At 42.5% G+C, this 13,135-nt stretch overlaps 1 protein-coding gene across 2 annotated transcripts in view; it reads right to left on the bottom strand.

Moving 5' to 3' along the window:
- Positions 1 to 11,470, bottom strand: part of CREB5 (cAMP responsive element binding protein 5) — a 381,842-nt gene extending 370,372 nt beyond the window's left edge. For both annotated transcript variants that reach the window (XM_064487484.1, XM_064487485.1), the window contains exon 1: positions 11,424 to 11,470. The gene's annotated coding sequence lies outside the window, so the exon portion shown is untranslated. The remainder of the gene's footprint in view (positions 1 to 11,423) is intronic.
- Positions 11,471 to 13,135: the final 1,665 nt, after the last annotated feature.

Below are 13,135 nucleotides of genomic sequence, written 5' to 3' on the forward strand. Positions count from 1 at the left end.
AAGAATCACATCACACACCTGTCATCTCCCTGCATTGGCCTGAAGTGCAAAAGTCCTCTTCAGATTTTTGCTCCTCTCATGAAGACACTAAAGTTGCTATACGTAACTTTGAATGAGTGGTCTAGGGCATTCTGTTTTTCCATCCTGGGAATGGGTTACAAGCAAACCTTATCCTTCCTTTTTTAAAAAAAATTGTGGTAACATACACATAACAAAATATACTATGTTAACCATTTTTAAGTACACAGTTCAGTAGTATTAAGTATATTCACACTGTTGTGTAACAAATCTCCAGCATCCCCCATGTTTTAAACAAATATTAAATAACAGAATTAGGTAATGGAATATAAGATTTCCTGAATCAACCTCCTAAAATAACTGCTAAGTGTTAAATAAAGACAAAGCATCCAATTACAGTCTTCCTTTTAAAGATACTATAGTTTTTATGCTTCAGGATTTCAAGAAAGCATACTTCCTGGAAAGAGTAAAAATGAATCTTGAGTGAAAGGGTTAACCTGTCTGTCTTGAGAATATCCCATCTGAAGGGCGTATCAAGAAATTGTGTGTAATTCTTTTCCTCCCTGATTTTTGTGAGTACTTCTGAGGCACAGGGAAAAAATAATTGTGCTAATCTGCCTGCCCTGCCTCCATCCAATAGGCAGACATCATTGTTTTGTTGTGTTTTTTCAAAATGTTTTGAATGGTTTGGGGATTAGTATGGCTATTTAGCAAAAAGTACAATTTTAAATTACACGCTGCTCTGTGGTGCCAAAACACTGTGCACCATTATCTTTGATGACGTCCACCAACACAGCACTAAGAACGGTGGGTGTTAGTCATCTAGCTTGGCGAAGCTGGAAGATGAAATTGTAAACAGTGTGTGCTTTGACAGGCCTTCTTAGAAAAGAAGAGTGTCTAAAAGATGGTTTCAATTTTCTTAATCTAGCAATATCTTTTAATCAACAATTTGTGTCTCTAAATCAATGTGACAAAGAGATACTTGCTGGAAAGGAGGAACAGTTTAGGCCTGGGCATCCTAAAAAAGATGATAATCACCTTTACAAGTATATATGCTAGTTACATTCTGGTCTTCCTTGGCTAAGGTTTTTATTTCTATGCAAGTTTAACGGCCATACCCACATTTATGTGTGGACATTAAAACTGCTTTAACTTTAATATAATGCTTAGAAAGGAACCCATAGTAACCCCTCCCTGGCACTCGTCACAGATTGCAGTATTAATCATGGCTTGTATCTCACCCATTGAAGACACTAAAGTGCAGACAGAAACTGCAAATGGCTAAGTCCAAACCTAGTCATCATTAGGAGAAAACAAAAACCAAATACTCCAAAGCAGATGGCTCCAGGTCAAGCGTGGTAAAACACTGGTAAAACAAGAGCTAAAATATATTCTTTTAAAGATAATTCAGGAGCTAGGGCTAGAGTCGATCTTGCTCAATAAATGAATACCCCAAACCCTTTACTTTCAATACCCAAAAGAGTTGAACAACTTATATCTTTAATCTCACTGTCTCTCCACAAAGTCCTTTCACAGACAATCACAAAGCAGCCTGAAGAAAGTTTCCCTAGATACCACCAAAACACAGGTTTGTAACATATGTCTCCACAGGACTTGTAGAACAGATCACATGTTAAGAGGCTGATATATATTCGTACGTATTTGTTAATCAATCCAGGTTCAAACATGTAGCCTGAAGCTGGGGGGTAAGAGTTATCAGCAGAGAAACCATTTAAGTGCAAATAATGCATGGAAAAGCATCAGAAGGAGCATTATTTATAAATGCAAAGACACATGCAATAGTATACACAATTGGAAAATCCCCACCTGGAAGCCATCCAGAGCAGTCCTTACATAGTGCTTAAAGAGCTGAACAACTTACATCTTTAATCTCATCTTCTCTCTACAAAGTCCTTTCATAGTCATATACAGCGTCTAAACACTAATAAATGTGAGCTTTCTGCTCACACTGATCACCCTTCTAATTAACAAACACAGTGCCTAGCTTTGTCAATCCCTTAGTTTCTCCATCTATAAAATGGGTATTACAGCTGTGTGTTAATAAGTGGAGGTTAAAATTCTTCTGATGAATGATTTTACAGAAAACACAAATATTATCACCACAAAACATAGAGGGAAAAAAAAGTAATATTGTACCTAAAAATGGTTGAAAGTCACGTTTAAAAAGCACATGGTCAGAGAGACACGTACTTGGAACCGGACTGCAATGCAGGGGATGAGGAGAGAGGTTCAGGGTGAAATGACTCACGAATGCGGGAATGCAGAGGCTCTCAGCAGCATGAAGTCACAAGGGACGGTCTCTGAGGCCCTCCTCCCCTTGACAAACAATGTTGTCTGTTGACTTCCAAAGAAGAAGGGTGAGGAGTTTGGAAATTATTATTTTCTATTTTTTGGTTCTTCACATCATTTACTGAATGCGCAGGCTGGTGTGTTGTTTAAAAAATTATTAAAGGAAAGCATTCTGGTGTGCATGGAGAAATATTGATTCTTCTAATATTTAAAGAATGACAAAAAGAATGAGCACGTTAAGTCTAGGGGGTTAATACCTTGACATGAGCAAAGAGCGAGCTTGGTCTGTGCAATGACAAGAAGCTTGTTAAAAGCTCAGAGGGAAGAAACACAAGGGGATCCAGATGTCTCAAATAGAGTAAGAGTGTCCCTCCAAAACCAGCTAAAGGCAAGTAGTATCCGGGGCAAAGAAGTAAGCCAGCAAAATACCTGAAATATAGTGATCTTGATCTTTTCCAAAATGGAGAGTTTTTAAGAGTCTGCATGCAAACCAAATCATAAGGTACAGTTTTTCAGGAAGCAAACAAATCCATGTTTGCAACTTATACAAAACAGAGCTCATCTGTGGGACAAAGAATTATCTTCTAAATTACTCCATCTGAACATTTGAATTTTTATTAATTACATTTTCTTGAATATGTTTTGCAGTGTGCAGCACACCGATTACAACCACCTGCTGCCCTTTGAACTCTGAATGCTTTACTGCAATACCTTTCCTGAAATAGAATCATGGGACATTAGAGTAGAAGATTGCTTAGAGATCAGTTAGAATTGCAGTTCTCAACCCTAGCTAAACTTTATAAACACTTTTGGAGCTTTTAAAAAATATACAGGTCCAGGTCCGCACCCCAAACTAATTAAATCAAAATAAGGGGAGGTAAGGTATTAGCAGTTTTTTAAAAGAAATTCCACAGGTGGATCTATTGGGCTGCTAGAATTAGAACCACTGATAGAGCATATAGATTTGCACTGCCTGACACAACAGTCACAGGGATCCATAGCTACTGAGCACTTGAAATGGGACTAGTCCAATTGAAGTGTGTAGTAATCAAAAATACACACTGGACTTCAAATATTTAGTACCAAAAAAAATTGCAAAGTATCTCATCAATATTTGCACATTGACTGTATATTGAAATGATAATATTTCAGATATACTGGGTTAAATTATGTTAAAATTAACATCATCTTTTTTTTTAATCTTTTAAATGTCAGGCTACTAGAACATTTAAAATTACACATGTGACTTGCATTTGTGGTTCCCACTATTGGACAGTGCTGGTCAAGACCAACACTCTTTGATCATAAATGAAGAAACTGCAACAGAAAAGCACAGAGTTCAAGACAGCGCTTTGGGGGTACTCTCTTACAGTGTCGGGCTTTTCCAGCTGCCTTAAACCACAGTGTTGCAGAGCTAAGAATGGCAGAGCCTGTGACACCATCAGTCTGACGGCAAACCTTCCTTTCTTTTGTCTTGCTAATTGTTTCTTCTAAGATTTGACACTGAAATCTATTCCCCTTATGGAAAAATGTCCCCCATCTGCTATGCACACACACACTTGTGATTTGTTATTGCAGGGTTACTCATGAAAGCACAGTAACTAGGATGGATGTTAAAAAATAAATCTAGAGAAATATTAGCATAAGGAAAACGCAGAGAATGGATGAAGAGGACTATTAAGGCTTTTAAGAAGTAGATGGTCAAGTTCTAGCCCGTGAATGGTTTGCCAGGTTGCAGTTTAATGATTAACCCTGGAGACCCTCAACGTCCTGAGCACCTTCTTCAGAGCAGCATCAGTCCTTGTTCAGAATTCAGAAGTTTCAGCCTATACTATTTCCTTTCCTCCCAGGAGGCAATGGTTTTCTGGGCAAGATTGTCATTGCAGTGAGGCAAATCAGTCTCTTCGTAATGGCCTGCCTCGTCATACCTAGGTACCCTGCTGGAAGTGGACTTTATCCTCAAAGCCTTCTACCCTCTGGTGCATGGATTAGTTCCTGGTCATTCAGAAGCCAAACAATATTATTGCTCACTTAAAGAAGAAAATCTTGTTTTGGTAAAGTAAAATGGTCCCACCAGATGTGGCAAATGGAGATAAAATATATTTCTTCTAATAATCGGCTAATTCAAACAAAAACAAAGATGTTTTTTGTTGCATGTGGTTTTCTCCCCTTAGGAAGCCAGCAGAGAGAAAATTGCATAAAACTGGCTGAAATGTGTTATATTTGAGAAATCATGCAACACAAGGGCTCCTCGGTGTAATAAAAGAATAAAAGAGACCTAAATTCTGATATAAAGCGCTTATGCAAAGAGCTGGAAGGGAAAGCTATGGGTCAGGCCAAGCAACACATACAGTAGACGCATTCAAGATTTCTGTTGAGATATTCTTGTTCTCCATGCTAAATACAGCAGAACCTAAATGTCATCTTAAATCAAATGTTTAGTCCTCTGGAGCCCCCTATGTTGCATGCATGATTTCTATGAGCTATGATTAGTCAAGTTTTGCCAGTCAAACCTCAAAGAGCATACTTCCAGACTCAACTCACTCACTCCTCACATAGTAGCATTCACCTCTAAACACTCTCATATACACCAACCTGGAAAGATCATACAGCACAGTCAAACCGTAGGCAAAAGCGCATCTGCCAGAGTGAAAAAAAGCACTTGTCACTCCAGTCAACAAAAGAAAGATGACTTATTTTAACTTTAAGTTTTCAGATCCCCTCCTCAAAGATGAAAAAGAATATACAGGAAGTAAAGAAAGTTACTGCCTGATTCGGGGACGGTCCTATAGACCATTTTGAGTTCTGCCTGGCTTTTAGTCTCCAGTGAAATCTGGACGGTGTCATTTTACAGGGCATGTCTAACAGTAATGGTGAAGAAGAGTGGCCTTCAAATAAGGAGGCCAATATTAGAAAAATTAACTTTGTAGCTATATAAAAATAACCAGAATAGAGACCACAGTTTATATGGTCAGGGCATTCATTCAAAAGATCTGATTAAAATTTGTCATTGAAAGGTTAGTGATCAAAAGGTTTGAAAAGAGCAAAGCATCCGAAGCCATGGGTTATGCTTCACTCCTACAAGGGCACGGATGGTGGCCTGACTCGTAGAAAGACAACCCAACATGGAGGCAGGGACCCGACTGCTAAGCTCAGTTTGGCCCTCTCCAGCTCTGGGCCTTAGGTGAGCCAGGAGAACCACCAGGACCTAGGTTCTCCTCCACAAAGTGACGGCATTGTCGACCAGGGAGACCTCCCTCAGCTCCAGCTCTGCCTAATGCTACCACGCAGGCCTTTCTATCTCACATCAGAACCCTGAGAGCCAAAGGAATTCTTACCAAGAGCAGTTCAAGCCAAATGCCAACATGGTAGTTTTCAATCTTTGTTAATTTTAGGGTAGAGATTACAACTGTGAACCTTGAGGAAATAGAAGGAAGCAACTAAAATACATATTTTTAAAGTGTTAGGTTGATTCTGATCTGTTTCTCTGAAGACATAAATGGGCAACAGAGTGAGCTTGGAGGAAAGAAATATGAGAAATGTCAAGGTAACATCTTATACTTTCAGGAATTTATCCTAAACTTTTAAAGTTTTATTTTGAAACTCCCAGAGTCTCAAAAAGAGCTTCAAAAGCTCTTCTTGTTTCCTTAACAGTGTTATCACTACCTGGAAATTTATAAAAGCCTTCTCTCTCTCCTCCCTTTTCTTATAGTAAATCCATGATTTGCTATTCCCAACAATGGAATACTAATGGATCCTCAAAAAACACTAATTGCCCATTTTTTTCCTAATTACAAAATGTAAGAACTCTTTAGTGAAAACATTAAACATGATGTCATTTTAAAAGTGCCAGAGTTTCTATTCAAAGCAATGCCATAAAATAGATAGCTTATTTAGTTTACAAATAGCAACACAAAAAGGTTCTTTAAGTCTGTTTAGCATATCCGAAAGTAATTCTTTCTCACATTTAAATATTTGGGGCTATTTCCACCCCCCTCCAGTTTATTATCTTATCTCAACTATATAATTTTCTTAAATAGGATTCAGAGAAATAGTCTTAGATTTAAATTTTTAAACACTAATTTATAAAAGCACTGGTTGATTCCCATAATACAGCTGGTAGTCAAACTGGACAGGATAATGAATTGACTGAGATCATTGTTCCATCTTCATCCAAGAAAGCTGCCTCTAAAAAAGATCTTAAATTGCTGTAGAAATCCAATTTGTAAGAAGCAAAAGAAGCATCTAGATGGGAAACACCAGCCATGATCACATTAATTTTGTGGCTAACAGCACCGCTTTGAAGTGAAGAAGAAGAAGAAAAAAAAAGATGACAAAAATAATAAATCCACTCAAATCCCCAGTTTTAATCTAACAATACAACCAGAAGAAAAACAACCACAAATACAAAGTTCACATCTTGGTGATCCAGTGAACATCACACCCCCACAAAATAATTTTCTGCTTAATAAGGAGGAGAGGAATGCTAAGGAAATATTATAGGATGGCGATGCATCATTGATAAAAAACAAATTATAGTATGAAATCAGGAGACCAGGAACCTGACATTAGTACAAACAGCCATGGAAAGTGCATAATTGATTGGCGTTTGAATCCACAGGTGTGGGAAACTGACAAATAATTGCAACCAAAATCTTCAGCTTACTATAATTGGGAACTTACACGGAAAAATCTCTCTGACAAACTACCACTCATTTAACTCCCTATTCAAATAAAAGCTGCAACATCACAGAGATATAAAAACAAAGGCACTGTTTCCATTTTTTTGTTGGAATGTCCTAATAAACCATCTCTTCATATATGAACTATATGAGGTCACAACTGACTTCTAATTGACAGGCCATTTATGGATATCAGCAATTTATATTCAAAAACAGTTGGCTTGAAGATATAATCAATTGAGGAAACATGTTTACTCTGAGTAAAGTTGAAAAATAAAAACCACTATGAATCAGTTAGGATTTAAAAATAACAGATCTATATAAAATGCCATGAGCAAAGGAAAATGAGAAAACTTACAGGAAAGCACAAGTGAGTTCTTTTATTGTTTTCAAGTTTTATAACTAAAGTAACAGCTGATATTCAATCAGCAACATCCTTCTTCAGGGGAACATACACCTAGGACTTTTGTTTGTTTTATTTTTAATTTTCAGGTTTCTTTTTAAAGAACTCCTTTTTTATTAAAACTTAAGTACGTATTGAAGTGCTTCATGAAAGCTTGTGAAAAAGGGAATTCTTACCTGACAAATTATTTAACAGGCTTCATAACCCCCCGACCCCCACTGCAGTTCCCATGCTCATGAACATTATTTTATCCAGGAGATAATGGTCTTACTCACATACCAACATTAACACACACAAAACCTTCCACACATAATGCTACCAAGTCTCAGGAAACTGACAAAAGCAACATTAAAGGTCAGTATAAAATAAGACTTCCATTTGTGAATTTAATCTATGAAAATACAAGATTGTTCTCATTTAACCAACTACAAAGTTCCCTTTCTGCTTAATAAGTGTAATAAACATCACCTTACCATTATCTGTAGAATAAAATCAGCAACGTGTTTCTTCCTGCAGTCACCGAATCAAGTTTTTTCTTCCTTTCTTTCTAGTAACTTCTTTTTCAACAGCAAGATTAGGAAGAAAATAAAGCTTTGAGTATTTGCCTCAGTACTTCAGACCAAAGACTGAAACTAACTCTTAGCACAAAAAAAAAAAAAAAAAAAAAAAAACAGGTCTGGTATTTCACAATCACTTCTGCAACCCAGAGGTACCTCCTGGACTCCCGTACCTCCTCTCCTCCCTGGTTCTAAGTTTCTTTTAGTAATGAGACTAATTTTTCCAGTAGCCTTGAACTCCCTAGATGTAACTGACATGGAAAATATGACTAAAAACTTGTAGAACTGTCTAGCCTCCAACCCTACACAAAATCAACTTTGTTGTAAATGTTGAAGAGCACCTCGCAAGCAGCTACTTGCTCCTTTAGACTCCTGCACGACACAGCACAGAACACCAAATAACAGTGCGCCATCTAGTTAGCAAGCTGCACTCTCCATTCTAGAAGGGGGGACACCTTCAAACCCTGGGAGTTAAGGACTTGTCAGGGTTCAGCTGCTCTAAAGGTCCAATTGTTTATTTAAATAAAAAAGAATATCGCTACTGAGATAATCCACATCTAGTGGATATGGGAAAATTTAGGTTATAATGGCACTACAAACTTTTACATCTAACTTTGATTTACAAGATAAAAGCAAGTTTTAAATTAAAAGGGCTTTCTGTTAATAGAGCTTATTATTCTGAAGACGGGGAATGATTTTCTTCGAAAGTTGTCCCTGGGTGCATGCCTATTATCTTTGCTTTTCCCCTTCCACTAATGAGCATTTATCTAAAGAGCCTGTTAATCCTCTGATGTGTGCTTCTGGTCAGAGGTAACAGTTTGAATAAAACCACTAATCACTGATCACTAAATCACTGATCATTAATCACACTCTCCAGTGCTGGTGACCTGGGCCATTTTCCCCTTTAGGTCTATGTATGAATCACAAACAAGAAGTTTAACATTTTAGATGCACATGTATTGTGTGGGGGTTATACTATTACATCTCTAGACGTGAATAAATAATAAATTCTGCCACAGACTTGGGGAAGGGTGTCAATTAGACCCAGACAGGAGTTTCACAAATGCCTACTCTACAGCAGGGCTTTCACTTTGAAGAAAGTAGATCTGATTATAACAAAACATGTGTTCTTCAAGAAATTCCCACATACTCGAGATATAAATTTTCCTTTATTTCGCTTTCACCGACTCCAAATCAGAGAGCACTCAACTCCTCTGCCCCCCACCCTCCAAAAGCTGTTAGGAAATCTTTGATTCCTGCTGCACATCGCTCATACCCACCACCCCGTCCCGTCCCCCCACCCCCTCCCCGCCAGAGTTCTTCTTACTTTTACCCCTTAAACATGTCACACGCAGTATTTTTATTTCAACTGCCAGATACGGAGATTCTGACTCAATTCAGTGACTTATGTATTTAACTTCCCCTTTAAATACAGAAACTTAAGGTTAAGAAAGAAAATAACACATGCACCAATTTATTGCTTGGTACTTTGGGTTCAACGACTCACATTCCCTCACTCTGGAAATGAAACGTTTAATCTTGAGCCGTTTAGCTAGAATTCATTTAGTTAGCATCTCACTTCATCTCTCTTCGGCTAACCGGTCAGAGGAAGGCGCTATGTAAAATTAAGTACTCTGTAGTGGGTGTGTTGTTTTCCTGAGTCACCACAGGGACATAGTATTATCATAACGTCTCTAAACATTTCCTCGGATGCCTTTTCTATCAGGGCTGAGCATTTTTGCCCTGGAGAAGAGGGCTGGCCGGTGCCTTTCTTAAATAATAGAAAAGGGTAGATTGCGTGTGCGCTGATAGGTACTGTGCCCCCCTCAGCCACCAGAAGCTCTTACACACACTCCAGGGACTGTGATCGCCCCCAGGGAAAGCAGTAAAAGGCGGAGGCGGGGCCACCGTGATAACTGTGTGGGAGGGAGAGGGGGTGGAGAAAGAGGGGACCAGGAGGAGAGGGCAATAAAGATGCCCATGGAACCAGCGATTGTACGAGTATGTTGGGGGCTGGGGATGGAAAGCATAGTTGCTTTGTCAGCATTTCTAAGCCCCCAACCCTTGAGTATCTGAAGCTGTTAATCACTTACTGGCCTGCAGAATGACGTAATGGACCTGTATCCTGCCTTTATTCCTTGACACATGTCAGAGAAGGAGGGAAAAATAAAAATCAAACACTGCGGATTCTGACAACGAAATATACAACCACTCCACTTAGTTCCTGGCCTTGAACAAGCCTCAAGTGGGGGCGGCAACCGTTCAGGGAAAGTTGGGGAAGGAGTGGACAAGATCCGAGGCTTTATCTACCAGATAAACCACTCTCCCGAAATAAATCTATGGCAAAGGAAAAGCGGGATGCAGCCCCGGGGAGAAAACATCCCCTTGGTTCCTTGGTGCGTCTTGCCCCTCTAAGAACATCGTGAAAAGTTTTAACCGATTCCGTGGAGAATCTGCCGGAGAGGAAGGCTCCACCGCCGGGTCCTGGGAACTGCCACCGCGCCGCCGCGGCAAAAGCGGGAGCTGTCATTTGGGGTAGCGGCGAAGAGGTAATGATGCCAGCGAGAACCGGACGGAGGCAAGAGGAGGCTGGAAGAGTGAAGGCGAGCAGAGCCTCGACACTCTCGAGCCTTCCGTGCCGGGAGTGAAAGCCAAGTGCCCTCCAAGCGCGACGTCCCCTCCCCGGGCGCGCGCGCCCACCACCTGCGGCGGGCAGCCCTGCGGGAGAGGTGGCAGCAGCAGGTTCCGGCACCCGGGAGGGACCGAGCCCCCCACGCGCTCGCCTGTCCGCCCCCTAGGTGACCCGGCGTCCTCGCCACGCCCGCTGGAAGTTTGCAAACTTTCTCCGGGGGTTCCGCCGCATCACTGAGAAGTTGGGGACGCGAGGGGAGGTTCATGGCTCGCCGTCTCCGCTGCCGCCGCTGCTGCCGCCGCTTGATCGCACTTCTGGAGGATTCCGCACCTTGCCAGGTCTCTGAAGGCAAACACACACCCCCGATTCATAACTGTTCCCCGTGTCAGGGAAACACACGCGCGCTCCCACACACGCACGCACGCCGGGGCGGACACGGCGCTCGCTCCACGTTAGCATCCCTCCAGTCGCAAGGCGCAGCGGCCACCGAGACGCGCTCCGGGACGGACACGGCGTGGGGTCTCTGGGGTAGCCTCAGGACATAGCCGAATTCCACAGTCCACCAGCATTTGGGGCCAGACTTCCCTCTGGTCCGTCAAAGTTTTTACAAACACAGCTCACCCTCCAAAAAAAATGCATCGCATCTTCCCTACTCCTTTGCCCTGTGACCTGCCCACTGGACCAAATAACCTCGCGGCTGCTGCCGAGAACCAACCCCTGCAAACAAGTACGCTCCCGAGATGGCTCCCGCGGCAAGTGCAACAAAAGTGGCTAAATGCAAAAGCCCCAGAAGTGGCCGAGCCGTATTTTTAGGAACTTACCAAACAAGTGTGGAGAAGGCAAGAGCAGAGCCCGGGTGAAGGGACCACGTTGGACTGAGCAAAGATTACAATACATTCTATTTAGAGTGCATTACATCACCCCCCCGGTGACGTCACGTGGGATTCCTGAACTTCTAAATCATTGCGGTCCATGGGGGAGGGAGGGCGGGAGGGGCGGGGCTGGCGCGCCGAGGGGGCGGGCCGCGGCCCCGCCCCGCCCCCGCCCCTCCAGCGGACCCTGGTGCACCCGCGAGGGAGCGGCGGCAGCGGCGGCAACCGCGCAAGCAACAGCTTGCAGAGCCCAGCGCCGTGTGACACGGCTCCCTGACATTAGTGGTGTGAGTCAGCTTGGAAACAATCCTCATGGTTTCAGACAGGACCACGGAGGAGGCAGGGACACGGGCTCTCCCATGAGGAGGGCCTAGTAGCGTTTGAAAGGTGTGGGGATGGGGAGTAGCGGAGAGGCGGGGAGGTGGTGCTGAAGAGTGCGGTAAGAGACTTTATACAAACACAAATGCGGGACTCTCCCCCTTCCCCCACCAGCAGATGTCCAGCTCCTTTTTGCCTGCGACACTCGTGACCTCATTACAGTGTTCCCTGCATCCTGGCTTCTCAGAGCACTCGCTCGACACCCCTTTTCACCGCCACCACCCCCACCGCCGGCGCTCCACCTCACCTCCAAGGGAATAACTTCTTTATTGTGCACACTCACTTGGAATACACTGCCCCCACCCTTTCCAAGACCCCTGCGTCGTGCGTCTGAAAGCTGGAAAGAGAGTTACTGGGGGGGGGGGTGAATCATAGCTAGAGCCAAGTGATGAGCCTGATTTAGACTCCGCGTCAGAGCCGGAAGGGCCCTTGGCGATCACTTTCAGAGCCTCATCTGTAATTCGCCCAAGCTCACAGGCTGGCAAGTTGTAGAGCCAGAGCCAGAATGCAGGATCCGGGCCCCTGGTCTGCAGTATATTCCCGGCAGCTCCGTGAGAGAGGGGGCCTGGCGTTTTCAGCATCAGCCAAGTCACCATCACTATCCCCAAGTTAATTTCCATTCAGATGTTCTCTCTGAGTAAGACTGGAAGGAAAGGCATGGGCTAAATTCTAGCCATTCTCAGACATCCCAGATGATGACTGTCATCCATGCAGCAGGTCATACTTTACAAAGCACTTGCACCCACGTGATATCCCTTGATTCTCACAACAACCCAGCACAAGAAGGAGAGGTAGGGCAGTTGTTATAATTATCCTCATTTTACAGGTGGGCTAGGGCAAACTCCAGAATGTGAGAGGGCTGGCCTGAAGCCATCTGAGCAAGTGGTGGTACTGGCACCACAACAAGCCCTGTTTTCAAACCCCAAATCCCAACTGGGCTCCCTTGTAGAACCAGGGCTGAGCATTCCCTTCTCATGGGTTATTGGTGGTTAGAACCTTTGCTAAGGATGTGTTGGCTAGGAGTCAGAGCTTTGCTTAGGAACAGCTTAGCCCCCATTAACAAACAATAATCATTCCTGACATTTATGTAACATCTGACAATTATATAGCACCTCTCAGCATCATAACCATGACTGTGCAGTTTGCCAGAGAATCATGACTGGACTGGCTAGAAATTGTAATACTTTGTCTGGATTGTCACATACTTCTGAGCTGGCTTTGAATACTAAATGGAAGAGTTTTGTGTTTCCTTTATGTTTTTAAGTGTTTAGACACCACTCTTC

Source organism: Camelus dromedarius, chromosome 7 (assembly GCF_036321535.1).
Source record: "Camelus dromedarius isolate mCamDro1 chromosome 7, mCamDro1.pat, whole genome shotgun sequence".
Taxonomy (NCBI): domain Eukaryota; kingdom Metazoa; phylum Chordata; class Mammalia; order Artiodactyla; family Camelidae; genus Camelus; species Camelus dromedarius.